Source organism: Chiloscyllium plagiosum, unplaced genomic scaffold, assembly GCF_037043375.1.
Source record: "Chiloscyllium plagiosum isolate Xiang-an unplaced genomic scaffold, Cpla_swu_hap1 HiC_scaffold_42, whole genome shotgun sequence".
NCBI classification, from domain to species: domain Eukaryota; kingdom Metazoa; phylum Chordata; class Chondrichthyes; order Orectolobiformes; family Hemiscylliidae; genus Chiloscyllium; species Chiloscyllium plagiosum.
In genome coordinates this window covers 47,696,393-47,714,725 of record NW_028270180.1, presented here as the reverse complement: position 1 = coordinate 47,714,725, position 18,333 = coordinate 47,696,393, and the positions used below count along the sequence as shown (strand labels likewise).

The window sequence follows — 18,333 nt, the reverse complement described above, 5'->3', positions numbered from 1 at the left end:
ATTTTCCTGCTCGTCAGTAATTTAAAGAAAACCAAATGGATGCGATGTCATTCTGTAGCCTCTCTGTCGATTCCTCCGTTTCAGTTCCAACATGACTTAGATCTCGGGGCGGACCTTAATACTAGCGACGCTATGAATGCGTAAGTCGAAAGGTTCCTCTGAGAGTGCAATTTCTTTCATTGCTGTTGCTGATTGAATGAGCCACTAACGTGCGAATTGCTCCAAAACATGATTCAGGATATCTGGTGCCAATTCTCGCACGTTGAATCACGATTGACAGCTTCCAAATGAGGTCTTTCTGAGACGACCTTGGGGTACATTTGACAAACAGACAAGTTCAGGAATTCGTGGTGCGCTGTGACACCAGAGCATCTGCTTCTTTCCTGTCTTTGAACCGAGCCGCCTGCGCAAGGAAGGCAAATGCGGTACTGCTTTTCGTGGAAGGATCAGAAGGCGGTAACTACACTCTCCAACAGAATGGCATATGATCAGAACCAGGTTGGAGAAAAACTTAACAACGCTTTGCACTGGAATGAAATGGAATTGCATTACATTTCACTACCAGAGCAGATTTGTTCAAGGAAATTCGAAGGCAGGTTTGCAGATGGGAAAGCATGCAAGAAAGCTCAGCTCTTTTCCATGTAAAAGGCTGCAGTTGAAGAACAAAGCAGTTTCTACCCAGTTTCGAACTGGGGACCTTTCGCGTGTGAGGCGAACGTGATGACCACTACACTACAGAAACAAGCCGGAGTCGGCAGTGCTGCGACTCAATGGCGTCCAACACTGAAAGTTGAATCCGTTCTACGTTTCACCTTTTTGTTTCCAATAGCTCGTTGTTGTCCAGCGTAATTGACATCTTGAAAACGTTAAAAAAAAAGACACGTTAAATTGATGACAAAATATAGACAAAGCTGTCGTCGATGTTTGTACCGTAGGGCGAGGTGGAATAGGCTGGGACGACTTTCCCTGCAGCGTAACAGCTGCAACATGACCTTATGGAAGGGTGGTTAACTGAGTTTTACCCAGGTTGGTGTGAGTTGAAAACTCGAGAGCATAGCTTTAAGGTGATTGGGCTGAAAGTGACAAAGGACCTGAGGCACATTTCCCACAAAGAAGGTTGTGCGTGTTTGGAATGATCTACCAGAGGAAGTGGAGGAGGCTATTACACTCAGAAAATTGCAAAGGTAATCGGGTGAGTTTCTGGATATGATGCGTTTAGAGGGATTGGGGCCAAATGCTGGGGAACGGGACTTGTTTAATTTTGGCGATGTGGTGAGCACGGATGAGGTCCACCGAAGTATCTTTTTCCACGATGTACCCCAATTACGTCATGTTACCGGCTTTAAAGGATTACTTTTTAGCGGAGTTTGCCATCGCAGTCTGTGGCACAAACATTTAGTCTGTTCGACTGCTCACGGGAGAGGTAGTATTGTGAAACACTGCAGAAACGAACGACTTCCTTACTTTAGCTCCGACTGACCATACTCTGCGAAATTTTCCCAGATCCTCTGCTGAGAATTTTTGCTGCTGGAAGTTACCTCAGAAACCCTGTTAAATCGAAATGTATTGAGCGAATCGCAAAACAGAAAGCATTTAACACGGAACACAAACAAACTGGCATATCTCATGCATTTTCAGACACAGAGATGCATGAATGCTAAATGTGATACAGTCCGAGGGCATGAGTCATAAAGTAATCTCACAACTAACAACAGGGCATTTCCAAACGACTCTTTCAAAAAGCTCAACTTGCCTGGGATGGCAGAACTGTTTGCGATTTTCCGAGCGGGAGGCGAACACGATCATGACAGTAGAGACATTTTGAAATATTTGGCAGTTTCCCACACCACAGTTAGTTCCCTGGGAAGCAAACCCCTTTTACTTTTGTTTTCAACATCAATATACAGTGGGCACCGAAACAGCATTTTAACAAGCTGCAGCGTTGGAGTTGATCAGCAGAAATGGCAGTGGTGGGATTCGAACCCACGCCCCTTTCGAGACTGGAACCTGGATCCAGCGCCTTAGACCGCTCGGCCACACTACCAGCCGGCTGCGCCTTCTTATTCTCTTGTATTTCCAATTGTGCTCCTGCATAACAACAGATGCAAAGTCACATGATAAGGGTTCCATGATTCCTCTCGGACTCGCACAGCTGCTGGGATGTCCTCTCGGACTGGCACAGCTACAATGTCAATTTCGCAGCAGATATTGATAGCCCATCAATCCAGACAAAAATCAATGGTAAACTGAGTCTATCTTCTCAGACTCTTTTCAGCTACAAATGTATCTGTGAGTGCTTAAGAATATGGGTTCGCTTATGATTTGGTCAAATAACCATGAGCTGCTTGACATTACTGCAATTTCGAATCTCGCTTTGCTAAATTATTTCACCCATTGCTCGAAACAGGACGACTTTCACGTTTACACGGAACACCAAACACACCGGACTACAGGGAAAATGCACAAACCTGAGCAGGCCGTAATCCACATCATACCGTGCAGCATAGTTTCAGTCACTGTGTCTGTTTTTTTTTTCAGAATAAGAGTCCCAAAGAATGTTCTCCACCCGAAAACCGGAGGTAACATTACAATCCGAGAACGACAGATCACATTGTGAGGATGCTCTGACCTCGGAGCCAGTTCTAGAAGCGACTTTCCTTGCCTTTTACCTTAACCGTGCAATGTGCTGCAGAGATGTTCACACCTGGACATGAGCCACATGGATACCAACTGCGTTGGAATCCTATGTGGGAATCGACGACAAGCGACTCGATAAATTTTGTTAAATTCCATGGTGCTTTTTAGAAATGCAGTTTCTGTTCACCTCAATCAAAACGGCAGTTTCTGAACATCGTAACAGAAGTCACAAGGTAATTACCTCACCGCACCCCCCACTCCGGAAGAGGTGCTAACTGCCCTTGAGTGCTTTTTGTTCTCGATGTGAAGAGCTTTCACGCCTGAGTCACCTTCACGTCTCTGGTTGCTGAGTGAATCACAAAGAAGGAATTTCACCAGAGCTGCAACTGCCTCACTTCTCCACTCGCCCTCCCCGTTTACATTTTCCTGCTCGTCAGTAATTTAAAGAAAACCAAATGGATGCGATGTCATTCTGTAGCCTCTCTGTCGATTCCTCCGTTTCAGTTCCAACATGACTTAGATCTCGGGGCGGACCTTAATACTAGCGACGCTATGAATGCGCAAGTCGAAAGGTTCCTCTGAGAGTGCAATTTCTTTCATTGCTGTTGCTGATTGAATGAGCCACTAACGTGCGAATTGCTCCAAAACATGATTCAGGATATCTGGTGCCAATTCTCGCACGTTGAATCACGATTGACAGCTTCCAAATGAGGTCTTTCTGAGACGACCTTGGGGTACATTTGACAAACAGACAAGTTCAGGAATTCGTGGTGCGCTGTGACACCAGAGCATCTGCTTCTTTCCTGTCTTTGAACCGAGCCGCCTGCGCAAGGAAGGCAAATGCGGTACTGCTTTTCGTGGAAGGATCAGAAGGCGGTAACTACACTCTCCAACAGAATGGCATATGATCAGAACCAGGTTGGAGAAAAACTTAACAACGCTTTGCACTGGAATGAAATGGAATTGCATTACATTTCACTACCAGAGCAGATTTGTTCAAGGAAATTCGAAGGCAGGTTTGCAGATGGGAAAGCATGCAAGAAAGCTCAGCTCTTTTCCATGTAAAAGGCTGCAGTTGAAGAACAAAGCAGTTTCTACCCAGTTTCGAACTGGGGACCTTTCGCGTGTGAGGCGAACGTGATGACCACTACACTACAGAAACAAGCCGGAGTCGGCAGTGCTGCGACTCAATGGCGTCCAACACTGAAAGTTGAATCCGTTCTACGTTTCACCTTTTTGTTTCCAATAGCTTGTTGTTGTCCAGCGTAATTGACATCTTGAAAACGTAAAAAAAAAGACACGTTAAATTGATGACAAAATATAGACAAAGCTGTCGTCGATGTTTGTACCGTAGGGCGAGGTGGAATAGGCTGGGACGACTTTCCCTGCAGCGTAACAGCTGCAACATGACCTTATGGAAGGGTGGTTAACTGAGTTTTACCCAAGTTGGTGTGAGTTGAAAACTCGAGAGCATAGCTTTAAGGTGATTGGGCTGAAAGTGACAAAGGACCTGAGGCACATTTCCCACAAAGAAGGTTGTGCGTGTTTGGAATGATCTACCAGAGGAAGTGGAGGAGGCTATTACACTCAGAAAATTGCAAAGGTAATCGGGTGAGTTTCTGGATATGATGCGTTTAGAGGGATTGGGGCCAAATGCTGGGGAACGGGACTTGTTTAATTTTGGCGATGTGGTGAGCACGGATGAGGTCCACCGAAGTATCTTTTTCCACGATGTACCCCAATTACGTCATGTTACCGGCTTTAAAGGATTACTTTTTAGCGGAGTTTGCCATCGCAGTCTGTGGCACAAACATTTAGTCTGTTCGACTGCTCACGGGAGAGGTAGTATTGTGAAACACTGCAGAAACGAACGACTTCCTTACTTTAGCTCCGACTGACCATACTCTGCGAAATTTTCCCAGATCCTCTGCTGAGAATTTTTGCTGCTGGAAGTTACCTCAGAAACCCTGTTAAATCGAAATGTATTGAGCGAATCGCAAAACAGAAAGCATTTAACACGGAACACAAACAAACTGGCATATCTCATGCATTTTCAGACACAGAGATGCATGAATGCTAAATGTGATACAGTCCGAGGGCATGAGTCATAAAGTAATCTCACAACTAACAACAGGGCATTTCCAAACGACTCTTTCAAAAAGCTCAACTTGCCTGGGATGGCAGAACTGTTTGCGATTTTCCGAGCGGGAGGCGAACACGATCATGACAGTAGAGACATTTTGAAATATTTGGCAGTATCCCACACCACAGTTAGTTCCCTGGGAAGCAAACCCCTTTTACTTTTGTTTTCAACATCAATATACAGTGGGCACCGAAACAGCATTTTAACAAGCTGCAGCGTTGGAGTTGATCAGCAGAAATGGCAGTGGTGGGATTCGAACCCACGCCCCTTTCGAGACTGGAACCTGGATCCAGCGCCTTAGACCGCTCGGCCACACTACCAGCCGGCTGCGCCTTCTTATTTTCTTGTATTTCCAATTGTGCTCCTGCATAACAACAGATGCAAAGTCACATGATAAGGGTTCCATGATTCCTCTCGGACTCGCACAGCTGCTGGGATGTCCTCTCGGACTGGCACAGCTACAATGTCAATTTCGCAGCAGATATTGATAGCCCATCAATCCAGACAAAAATCAATGGTAAACTGAGTCTATCTTCTCAGACTCTTTTCAGCTACAAATGTATCTGTGAGTGCTTAAGAATATGGGTTCGCTTATGATTTGGTCAAATAACCATGAGCTGCTTGACATTACTGCAATTTCGAATCTCGCTTTGCTAAATTATTTCACCCATTGCTCGAAACAGGACGACTTTCACGTTTACACGGAACACCAAACACACCGGACTACAGGGAAAATGCACAAACCTGAGCAGGCCGTAATCCACATCATACCGTGCAGCATAGTTTCAGTCACTGTGTCTGTTTTTTTTTTCAGAATAAGAGTCCCAAAGAATGTTCTCCACCCGAAAACCGGAGGTAACATTACAATCCGAGAACGACAGATCACATTGTGAGGATGCTCTGACCTCGGAGCCAGTTCTAGAAGCGACTTTCCTTGCCTTTTACCTTAACCGTGCAATGTGCTGCAGAGATGTTCACACCTGGACATGAGCCACATGGATACCAACTGCGTTGGAAACCTATGTGGGAATCGACGACAAGCGACTCGATAAATTTTGTTAAATTCCATGGTGCTTTTTAGAAATGCAGTTTCTGTTCACCTCAATCAAAACGGCAGTTTCTGAACATAGTAACAAGAAGTCACAAGGTAATTACCTCACCGCACCCCCCACTCCGGAAGAGGTGCTAACTGCCCTTGAGTGCTTTTTGTTCTCGATGTGAAGAGCTTTCACGCCTGAGTCACCTTCACGTCTCTGGTTGCTGAGTGAATCACAAAGAAGGAATTTCACCAGAGCTGCAACTGCCTCACTTCTCCACTCGCCCTCCCCGTTTACATTTTCCTGCTCGTCAGTAATTTAAAGAAAACCAAATGGATGCGATGTCATTCTGTAGCCTCTCTGTCGATTCCTCCGTTTCAGTTCCAACATGACTTAGATCTCGGGGCGGACCTTAATACTAGCGACGCTATGAATGCGCAAGTCGAAAGGTTCCTCTGAGAGTGCAATTTCTTTCATTGCTGTTGCTGATTGAATGAGCCACTAACGTGCGAATTGCTCCAAAACATGATTCAGGATATCTGGTGCCAATTCTCGCACGTTGAATCACGATTGACAGCTTCCAAATGAGGTCTTTCTGAGACGACCTTGGGGTACATTTGACAAACAGACAAGTTCAGGAATTCGTGGTGCGCTGTGACACCAGAGCATCTGCTTCTTTCCTGTCTTTGAACCGAGCCGCCTGCGCAAGGAAGGCAAATGCGGTACTGCTTTTCGTGGAAGGATCAGAAGGCGGTAACTACACTCTCCAACAGAATGGCATATGATCAGAACCAGGTTGGAGAAAAACTTAACAACGCTTTTCACTGGAATGAAATGGAATTGCATTACATTTCACTACCAGAGCAGATTTGTTCAAGGAAATTCGAAGGCAGGTTTGCAGATGGGAAAGCATGCAAGAAAGCTCAGCTCTTTTCCATGTAAAAGGCTGCAGTTGAAGAACAAAGCAGTTTCTGCCCAGTTTCGAACTGGGGACCTTTCGCGTGTGAGGCGAACGTGATGACCACTACACTACAGAAACAAGCCGGAGTCGGCAGTGCTGCGACTCAATGGCGTCCAACACTGAAAGTTGAATCCGTTCTACGTTTCACCTTTTTGTTTCCAATAGCTCGTTGTTGTCCAGCGTAATTGACATCTTGAAAACGTAAAAAAAAAAGACACGTTAAATTGATGACAAAATATAGACAAAGCTGTCGTCGATGTTTGTACCGTAGGGCGAGGTGGAATAGGCTGGGACGACTTTCCCTGCAGCGTAACAGCTGCAACATGACCTTATGGAAGGGTGGTTAACTGAGTTTTACCCAAGTTGGTGTGAGTTGAAAACTCGAGAGCATAGCTTTAAGGTGATTGGGCTGAAAGTGACAAAGGACCTGAGGCACATTTCCCACAAAGAAGGTTGTGCGTGTTTGGAATGATCTACCAGAGGAAGTGGAGGAGGCTATTACACTCAGAAAATTGCAAAGGTAATCGGGTGAGTTTCTGGATATGATGCGTTTAGAGGGATTGGGGCCAAATGCTGGGGAACGGGACTTGTTTAATTTTGGCGATGTGGTGAGCACGGATGAGGTCCACCGAAGTATCTTTTTCCACGATGTACCCCAATTACGTCATGTTACCGGCTTTAAAGGATTACTTTTTAGCGGAGTTTGCCATCGCAGTCTGTGGCACAAACATTTAGTCTGTTCGACTGCTCAGGGGAGAGGTAGTATTGTGAAACACTGCAGAAACGAACGACTTCCTTACTTTAGCTCCGACTGACCATACTCTGCGAAATTTTCCCAGATCCTCTGCTGAGAATTTTTGCTGCTGGAAGTTACCTCAGAAACCCTGTTAAATCGAAATGTATTGAGCGAATCGCAAAACAGAAAGCATTTAACACGGAACACAAACAAACTGGCATATCTCATGCATTTTCAGACACAGAGATGCATGAATGCTAAATGTGATACAGTCCGAGGGCATGAGTCATAAAGTAATCTCACAACTAACAACAGGGCATTTCCAAACGACTCTTTCAAAAAGCTCAACTTGCCTGGGATGGCAGAACTGTTTGCGATTTTCCGAGCGGGAGGCGAACACGATCATGACAGTAGAGACATTTTGAAATATTTGGCAGTTTCCCACACCACAGTTAGTTCCCTGGGAAGCAAACCCCTTTTACTTTTGTTTTCAACATCAATATACAGTGGGCACCGAAACAGCATTTTAACAAGCTGCAGCGTTGGAGTTGATCAGCAGAAATGGCAGTGGTGGGATTCGAACCCACGCCCCTTTCGAGACTGGAACCTGGATCCAGCGCCTTAGACCGCTCGGCCACACTACCAGTCGGTCGCGCCTTCTTATTTTCTTGTATTTCCAATTGTGCTCCTGCATAACAACAGATGCAAAGTCTCATGATAAGGGTTCCATGATTCCTCTCGGACTCGCACAGCTGCTGGGATGTCCTCTCGGACTGGCACAGCTACAATGTCAATTTCGCAGCAGATATTGATAGCCCATCAATCCAGACAAAAATCAATGGTAAACTGAGTCTATCTTCTCAGACTCTTTTCAGCTACAAATGTATCTGTGAGTGCTTAAGAATATGGGTTCGCTTATGATTTGGTCAAATAACCATGAGCTGCTTGACATTACTGCAATTTCGAATCTCGCTTTGCTAAATGATTTCACCCATTGCTCGAAACAGGACGACTTTCACGTTTACACGGAACACCAAACACACCGGACTACAGGGAAAATGCACAAACCTGAGCAGGCCGTAATCCACATCATACCGTGCAGCATAGTTTCAGTCACTGTGTCTGTTTTTTTTTCAGAATAAGAGTCCCAAAGAATGTTCTCCACCCGAAAACCGGAGGTAACATTACAATCCGAGAACGACAGATCACATTGTGAGGATGCTCTGACCTCGGAGCCAGTTCTAGAAGCGACTTTCCTTGCCTTTTACCTTAACCGTGCAATGTGCTGCAGAGATGTTCACACCTGGACATGAGCCACATGGATACCAACTGCGTTGGAAACCTATGTGGGAATCGATGACAAGCGACTCGATAAATTTTGTTAAATTCCATGGTGCTTTTTAGAAATGCAGTTTCTGTTCACCTCAATCAAAACGGCAGTTTCTGAACATAGTAACAGAAGTCACAAGGTAATTACCTCACCGCACCCCCCACTCCGGAAGAGGTGCTAACTGCCCTTGAGTGCTTTTTGTTCTCGATGTGAAGAGCTTTCACGCCTGAGTCACCTTCACGTCTCTGGTTGCTGAGTGAATCACAAAGAAGGAATTTCACCAGAGCTGCAACTGCCTCACTTCTCCACTCGCCCTCCCCGTTTACATTTTCCTGCTCGTCAGTAATTTAAAGAAAACCAAATGGATGCGATGTCATTCTGTAGCCTCTCTGTCGATTCCTCCGTTTCAGTTCCAACATGACTTAGATCTCGGGGCGGACCTTAATACTAGCGACGCTATGAATGCGCAAGTCGAAAGGTTCCTCTGAGAGTGCAATTTCTTTCATTGCTCTTGCTGATTGAATGAGCCACTAACGTGCGAATTGCTCCAAAACATGATTCAGGATATCTGGTGCCAATTCTCGCACGTTGAATCACGATTGACAGCTTCCAAATGAGGTCTTTCTGAGACGACCTTGGGGTACATTTGACAAACAGACAAGTTCAGGAATTCGTGGTGCGCTGTGACACCAGAGCATCTGCTTCTTTCCTGTCTTTGAACCGAGCCGCCTGCGCAAGGAAGGCAAATGCGGTACTGCTTTTCGTGGAAGGATCAGAAGGCGGTAACTACACTCTCCAACAGAATGGCATATGATCAGAACCAGGTTGGAGAAAAACTTAACAACGCTTTGCACTGGAATGAAATGGAATTGCATTACATTTCACTACCAGAGCAGATTTGTTCAAGGAAATTCGAAGGCAGGTTTGCAGATGGGAAAGCATGCAAGAAAGCTCAGCTCTTTTCCATGTAAAAGGCTGCAGTTGAAGAACAAAGCAGTTTCTGCCCAGTTTCGAACTGGGGACCTTTCGCGTGTGAGGCGAACGTGATGACCACTACACTACAGAAACAAGCCGGAGTCGGCAGTGCTGCGACTCAATGGCGTCCAACACTGAAAGTTGAATCCGTTCTACGTTTCACCTTTTTGTTTCCAATAGCTCGTTGTTGTCCAGCGTAATTGACATCTTGAAAACGTAAAAAAAAAAGACACGTTAAATTGATGACAAAATATAGACAAAGCTGTCGTCGATGTTTGTACCGTAGGGCGAGGTGGAATAGGCTGGGACGACTTTCCCTGCAGCGTAACAGCTGCAACATGACCTTATGGAAGGGTGGTTAACTGAGTTTTACCCAAGTTGGTGTGAGTTGAAAACTCGAGAGCATAGCTTTAAGGTGATTGGGCTGAAAGTGACAAAGGACCTGAGGCACATTTCCCACAAAGAAGGTTGTGCGTGTTTGGAATGATCGACCAGAGGAAGTGGAGGAGGCTATTACACTCAGAAAATTGCAAAGGTAATCGGGTGAGTTTCTGGATATGATGCGTTTAGAGGGATTGGGGCCAAATGCTGGGGAACGGGACTTGTTTAATTTTGGCGATGTGGTGAGCACGGATGAGGTCCACCGAAGTATCTTTTTCCACGATGTACCCCAATTACGTCATGTTACCGGCTTTAAAGGATTACTTTTTAGCGGAGTTTGCCATCGCAGTCTGTGGCACAAACATTTAGTCTGTTCGATTGCTCACGGGAGAGGTAGTATTGTGAAACACTGCAGAAACGAACGACTTCCTTACTTTAGCTCCGACTGACCATACTCTGCGAAATTTTCCCAGATCCTCTGCTGAGAATTTTTGCTGCTGGAAGTTACCTCAGAAACCCTGTTAAATCGAAATGTATTGAGCGAATCGCAAAACAGAAAGCATTTAACACGGAACACAAAGAAACTGGCATATCTCATGCATTTTCAGACACAGAGATGCATGAATGCTAAATGTGATACAGTCCGAGGGCATGAGTCATAAAGTAATCTCACAACTAACAACAGGGCATTTCCAAACGACTCTTTCAAAAAGCTCAACTTGGCAGAACTGTTTGCGATTTTCCGAGCGGGAGGCGAACACGATCATGACAGTAGAGACATTTTGAAATATTTGGCAGTATCCCACACCACAGTTAGTTCCCTGGGAAGCAAACCCCTTTTACTTTTGTTTTCAACATCAATATACAGTGGGCACCGAAACAGCATTTTAACAAGCTGCAGCGTTGGAGTTGATCAGCAGAAATGGCAGTGGTGGGATTCGAACCCACGCCCCTTTTGAGACTGGAACCTGGATCCAGCGCCTTAGACCGCTCGGCCACACTACCAGCCGGCTGCGCCTTCTTATTTTCTTGTATTTCCAATTGTGCTCCTGCATAACAACAGATGCAAAGTCACATGATAAGGGTTCCATGATTCCTCTCGGACTCGCACAGCTGCTGGGATGTCCTCTCGGACTGGCACAGCTACAATGTCAATTTCGCAGCAGATATTGATAGCCCATCAATCCAGACAAAAATCAATGGTAAACTGAGTCTATCTTCTCAGACTCTTTTCAGCTACAAATGTATCTGTGAGTGCTTAAGAATATGGGTTCGCTTATGATTTGGTCAAATAACCATGAGCTGCTTGACATTACTGCAATTTCGAATCTCGCTTTGCTAAATGATTTCACCCATTGCTCGAAACAGGACGACTTTCACGTTTACACGGAACACCAAACACACCGGACTACAGGGAAAATGCACAAACCTGAGCAGGCCGTAATCCACATCATACCGTGCAGCATAGTTTCAGTCACTGTGTCTGTTTTTTTTTTCAGAATAAGAGTCCCAAAGAATGTTCTCCACCCGAAAACCGGAGGTAACATTACAATCCGAGAACGACAGATCACATTGTGAGGATGCTCTGACCTCGGAGCCAGTTCTAGAAGCGACTTTCCTTGCCTTTTACCTTAACCGTGCAATGTGCTGCAGAGATGTTCACACCTGGACATGAGCCACATGGATACCAACTGCGTTGGAAACCTATGTGGGAATCGACGACAAGCGACTCGATAAATTTTGTTAAATTCCATGGTGCTTTTTAGAAATGCAGTTTCTGTTCACCTCAATCAAAACGGCAGTTTCTGAACATAGTAACAGAAGTCACAAGGTAATTACCTCACCGCACCCCCCACTCCGGAAGAGGTGCTAACTGCCCTTGAGTGCTTTTTGTTCTCGATGTGAAGAGCTTTCACGCCTGAGTCACCTTCACGTCTCTGGTTGCTGAGTGAATCACAAAGAAGGAATTTCACCAGAGCTGCAACTGCCTCACTTCTCCACTCGCCCTCCCCGTTTACATTTTCCTGCTCGTCAGTAATTTAAAGAAAACCAAATGGATGCGATGTCATTCTGTAGCCTCTCTGTCGATTCCTCCGTTTCAGTTCCAACATGACTTAGATCTCGGGGCGGACCTTAATACTAGCGACGCTATGAATGCGCAAGTCGAAAGGTTCCTCTGAGAGTGCAATTTCTTTCATTGCTGTTGCTGATTGAATGAGCCACTAACGTGCGAATTGCTCCAAAACATGATTCAGGATATCTGGTGCCAATTCTCGCACGTTGAATCACGATTGACAGCTTCCAAATGAGGTCTTTCTGAGACGACCTTGGGGTACATTTGACAAACAGACAAGTTCAGGAATTCGTGGTGCGCTGTGACACCAGAGCATCTGCTTCTTTCCTGTCTTTGAACCGAGCCGCCTGCGCAAGGAAGGCAAATGCGGTACTGCTTTTCGTGGAAGGATCAGAAGGCGGTAACTACACTCTCCAACAGAATGGCATATGATCAGAACCAGGTTGGAGAAAAACTTAACAACGCTTTGCACTGGAATGAAATGGAATTGCATTACATTTCACTACCAGAGCAGATTTGTTCAAGGAAATTCGAAGGCAGGTTTGCAGATGGGAAAGCATGCAAGAAAGCTCAGCTCTTTTCCATGTAAAAGGCTGCAGTTGAAGAACAAAGCAGTTTCTGCCCAGTTTCGAACTGGGGACATTTCGCGTGTGAGGCGAACGTGATGACCACTACACTACAGAAACAAGCCGGAGTCGGCAGTGCTGCGACTCAATGGCGTCCAACACTGAAAGTTGAATCCGTTCTACGTTTCACCTTTTTGTTTCCAATAGCTCGTTGTTGTCCAGCGTAATTGACATCTTGAAAACGTAAAAAAAAAAGACACGTTAAATTGATGACAAAATATAGACAAAGCTGTCGTCGATGTTTGTACCGTAGGGCGAGGTGGAATAGGCTGGGACGACTTTCCCTGCAGCGTAACAGCTGCAACATGACCTTAGGGAAGGGTGGTTAACTGAGTTTTACCCAAGTTGGTGTGAGTTGAAAACTCGAGAGCATAGCTTTAAGGTGATTGGGCTGAAAGTGACAAAGGACCTGAGGCACATTTCCCACAAAGAAGGTTGTGCGTGTTTGGAATGATCTACCAGAGGAAGTGGAGGAGGCTATTACACTCAGAAAATTGCAAAGGTAATCGGGTGAGTTTCTGGATATGATGCGTTTAGAGGGATTGGGGCCAAATGCTGGGGAACGGGACTTGTTTAATTTTGGCGATGTGGTGAGCACGGATGAGGTCCACCGAAGTATCTTTTTCCACGATGTACCCCAATTACGTCATGTTACCGGCTTTAAAGGATTACTTTTTAGCGGAGTTTGCTATCGCAGTCTGTGGCACAAACATTTAGTCTGTTCGATTGCTCACGGGAGAGGTAGTATTGTGAAACACTGCAGAAACGAACGACTTCCTTACTTTAGCTCCGACTGACCATACTCTGCGAAATTTTCCCAGGTCCTCTGCTGAGAATTTTTGCTGCTGGAAGTTACCTCAGAAACCCTGTTAAATCGAAATGTATTGAGCGAATCGCAAAACAGAAAGCATTTAACACGGAACACAAAGAAACTGGCATATCTCATGCATTTTCAGACACAGAGATGCATGAATGCTAAATGTGATACAGTCCGAGGGCATGAGTCATAAAGTAATCTCACAACTAACAACAGGGCATTTCCAAACGACTCTTTCAAAAAGCTCAACTTGCTCAACTTGGCAGAACTGTTTGCGATTTTCCGAGCGGGAGGCGAACACGATCATGACAGTAGAGACATTTTGAAATATTTGGCAGTATCCCACACCACAGTTAGTTCCCTGGGAAGCAAACCCCTTTTACTTTTGTTTTCAACATCAATATACAGTGGGCACCGAAACAGCATTTTAACAAGCTGCAGCGTTGGAGTTGATCAGCAGAAATGGCAGTGGTGGGATTCGAACCCACGCCCCTTTTGAGACTGGAACCTGGATCCAGCGCCTTAGACCGCTCGGCCACACTACCAGCCGGCTGCGCCTTCTTATTTTCTTGTATTTCCAATTGTGCTCCTGCATAACAACAGATGCAAAGTCACATGATAAGGGTTCCATGATTCCTCTCGGACTCGCACAGCTGCTGGGATGTCCTCTCGGACTGGCACAGCTACAATGTCAATTTCGCAGCAGATATTGATAGCCCATCAATCCAGACAAAAATCAATGGTAAACTGAGTCTATCTTCTCAGACTCTTTTCAGCTACAAATGTATCTGTGAGTGCTTAAGAATATGGGTTCGCTTATGATTTGGTCAAATAACCATGAGCTGCTTGACATTACTGCAATTTCGAATCTCGCTTTGCTAAATGATTTCACCCATTGCTCGAAACAGGACGACTTTCACGTTTACACGGAACACCAAACACACCGGACTACAGGGAAAATGCACAAACCTGAGCAGGCCGTAATCCACATCATACCGTGCAGCATAGTTTCAGTCACTGTGTCTGTTTTTTTTTTTTCAGAATAAGAGTCCCAAAGAATGTTCTCCACCCGAAAACCGGAGGTAACATTACAATCCGAGAACGACAGATCACATTGTGAGGATGCTCTGACCTCGGAGCCAGTTCTAGAAGCGACTTTCCTTGCCTTTTACCTTAACCGTGCAATGTGCTGCAGAGATGTTCACACCTGGACATGAGCCACATGGATACCAACTGCGTTGGAAACCTATGTGGGAATCGACGACAAGCGACTCGATAAATTTTGTTAAATTCCATGGTGCTTTTTAGAAATGCAGTTTCTGTTCACCTCAATCAAAACGGCAGTTTCTGAACATAGTAACAGAAGTCACAAGGTAATTACCTCACCGCACCCCCCACTCCGGAAGAGGTGCTAACTGCCCTTGAGTGCTTTTTGTTCTCGATGTGAAGAGCTTTCACGCCTGAGTCACCTTCACGTCTCTGGTTGCTGAGTGAATCACAAAGAAGGAATTTCACCAGAGCTGCAACTGCCTTACTTCTCCACTCGCCCTCCCCGTTTACATTTTCCTGCTCGTCAGTAATTTAAAGAAAACCAAATGGATGCGATGTCATTCTGTAGCCTCTCTGTCGATTCCTCCGTTTCAGTTCCAACATGACTTAGATCTCGGGGCGGACCTTAATACTAGCGACGCTATGAATGCGCAAGTCGAACGGTTCCTCTGAGAGTGCAATTTCTTTCATTGCTGTTGCTGATTGAATGAGCCACTAACGTGCGAATTGCTCCAAAACATGATTCAGGATATCTGGTGCCAATTCTCGCACGTTGAATCACGATTGACAGCTTCCAAATGAGGTCTTTCTGAGACGACCTTGGGGTACATTTGACAAACAGACAAGTTCAGGAATTCGTGGTGCGCTGTGACACCAGAGCATCTGCTTCTTTCCTGTCTTTGAACCGAGCCGCCTGCGCAAGGAAGGCAAATGCGGTACTGCTTTTCGTGGAAGGATCAGAAGGCGGTAACTACACTCTCCAACAGAATGGCATATGATCAGAACCAGGTTGGAGAAAAACTTAACAACGCTTTGCACTGTAATTAAATGGAATTGCATTACATTTCACTCCCAGAGCAGATTTGTTCAAGCAAATTCGAAGGCTGGTTTGCAGATGGGAAAGCATGCAAGAAAGCTCAGTTCTTGTCCATGTAAAAGGCTGCAGTTGAAGAACAAAGCAGTTTCTGCCCAGTTTCGAACTGGGGACTTTTCGCGTGTGAGGCGAACGTGATGACCACTACACTACAGAAACAAGCCGGAGTTGGCAGTGCTGCGACTCAATGGCGTCCAACACTGAAAGTTGAATCCGTTCTCCGTTTCACCTTTTTGTTTCCAATAGCTCGTTGTTGTCCAGCGTAATTGACATCTTGAAAACGTAAAAAAAAAAGACACGTTAAATTGATGACAAAATATAGACAAAGCTGTCGTCGATGTTTGTACCGTAGGGCGAGGTGGAATAGGCTTGGACGACTTTCCCTGCAGCGTAACAGCTGCAACATGACCTTATGGAAGGGTGGTTAACTGAGTTTTACCCAAGTTGGTGTGAGTTGAAAACTCGAGAGCATAGCTTTAAGGTGATTGGGCTGAAAGTGACAAAGGACCTGAGGCACATTTCCCACAAAGAAGGTTGTGCGTGTTTGGAATGATCTACCAGAGGAAGTGGAGGAGGCTATTACACTCAGAAAATTGCAAAGGTAATCGGGTGAGTTTCTGGATATGATGCGTTTAGAGGGATTGGGGCCAAATGCTGGGGAACGGGACTTGTTTAATTTTGGCGATGTGGTGAGCACGGATGAGGTCCACCGAAGTATCTTTTTCCACGATGTACCCCAATTACGTCATGTTACCGGCTTTAAAGGATTACTTTTTAGCGGAGTTTGCCATCGCAGTCTGTGGCACAAACATTTAGTCTGTTCGATTGCTCACGGGAGAGGTAGTATTGTGAAACACTGCAGAAACGAACGACTTCCTTACTTTAGCTCCGACTGACCATACTCTGCGAAATTTTCCCAGGTCCTCTGCTGAGAATTTTTGCTGCTGGAAGTTACCTCAGAAACCCTGTTAAATCGAAATGTATTGAGCGAATCGCAAAACAGAAAGCATTTAACACGGAACACAAACAAACTGGCATATCTCATGCATTTTCAGACACAGAGATGCATGAATGCTAAATGTGATACAGTCCGAGGGCATGAGTCATAAAGTAATCTCACAACTAACAACAGGGCATTTCCAAACGACTCTTTCAAAAAGCTCAACTTGCCTGGGATGGCAGAACTGTTTGCGATTTTCCGAGCGGGAGGCGAACACGATCATGACAGTAGAGACATTTTGAAATATTTGGCAGTATCCCACACCACAGTTAGTTCCCTGGGAAGCAAACCCCTTTTACTTTTGTTTTCAACATCAATACACAGTGGGCACCGAAACAGCATTTTAACAAGCTGCAGCGTTGGAGTTGATCAGCAGAAATGGCAGTGGTGGGATTCGAACCTACGCCCCTTTCGAGACTGTAACCTGGATCCAGCGCCTTAGACCGCTCGGCCACACTACCAGCCGGCCGCGCCTTCTTATTTTCTTGTATTTCCAATTGTGCTCCTGCATAACAACAGATGCAAAGTCACATGATAAGGGTTCCATGATTCCTCTCGGACTCGCACAGCTGCTGAGATGTCCTCTCGGACTGGCACAGCTACAATGTCAATTTCGCAGCAGATATTGATAGCCCATCAATCCAGACAAAAATCAATGGTAAACTGAGTCTATCTTCTCAGACTCTTTTCAGCTACAAATGTATCTGTGAGTGCTTAAGAATATGGGTTCGCTTATGATTTGGTCAAATAACCATGAGCTGCTTGACATTACTGCAATTTCGAATCTCGCTTTGCTAAATGATTTCACCCATTGCTCGAAACAGGACGACTTTCACGTTTACACGGAACACCAAACACACCGGACTACAGGGAAAATGCACAAACCTGAGCAGGCCGTAATCCACATCATACCGTGCAGCATAGTTTCAGTCACTGTGTCTGTTTTTTTTTTCAGAATAAGAGTCCCAAAGAATGTTCTCCACCCGAAAACCGGAGGTAACATTACAATCCGAGAACGACAGATCACATTGTGAGGATGCTCTGACCTCGGAGCCAGTTCTAGAAGCGACTTTCCTTGCCTTTTACCTTAACCGTGCAATGTGCTGCAGAGATGTTCACACCTGGACATGAGCCACATGGATACCAACTACGTTGGAAACCTATGTGGGAATCGACGACAAGCGACTCGATAAATTTTGTTAAATTCCATGGTGCTTTTTAGAAATGCAGTTTCTGTTCACCTCAATCAAAACGGCAGTTTCTGAACATAGTAACAGAAGTCACAAGGTAATTACCTCACCGCACCCCCCACTCCGGAAGAGGTGCTAACTGCCCTTGAGTGCTTTTTGTTCTCGATGTGAAGAGCTTTCACGCCTGAGTCACCTTCACGTCTCTGGTTGCTGAGTGAATCACAAAGAAGGAATTTCACCAGAGCTGCAACTGCCTTACTTCTCCACTCGCCCTCCCCGTTTA

General features: G+C 45.4%; 5 non-coding genes across 5 annotated transcripts; all 5 read right to left on the bottom strand.

The window, feature by feature from the left end:
• Positions 1-1,962: 1,962 nt before the first annotated feature.
• Positions 1,963-2,044, bottom strand: trnal-cag (transfer RNA leucine (anticodon CAG)). Its single transcript has one exon. It is a non-coding gene; the product is annotated as a tRNA-Leu (tRNA).
• A 2,974-nt stretch (positions 2,045-5,018) lies between these two features.
• Positions 5,019-5,100, bottom strand: trnal-cag (transfer RNA leucine (anticodon CAG)). Its single transcript has one exon. It is a non-coding gene; the product is annotated as a tRNA-Leu (tRNA).
• Positions 5,101-6,783: 1,683 nt separating this feature from the next.
• trnav-cac (transfer RNA valine (anticodon CAC)) lies at positions 6,784-6,856 on the bottom strand. Its single transcript has one exon. It is a non-coding gene; the product is annotated as a tRNA-Val (tRNA).
• A 1,220-nt stretch (positions 6,857-8,076) lies between these two features.
• trnal-cag (transfer RNA leucine (anticodon CAG)) lies at positions 8,077-8,158 on the bottom strand. Its single transcript has one exon. It is a non-coding gene; the product is annotated as a tRNA-Leu (tRNA).
• Positions 8,159-9,839: 1,681 nt separating this feature from the next.
• trnav-cac (transfer RNA valine (anticodon CAC)) lies at positions 9,840-9,912 on the bottom strand. Its single transcript has one exon. It is a non-coding gene; the product is annotated as a tRNA-Val (tRNA).
• Positions 9,913-18,333: the final 8,421 nt, after the last annotated feature.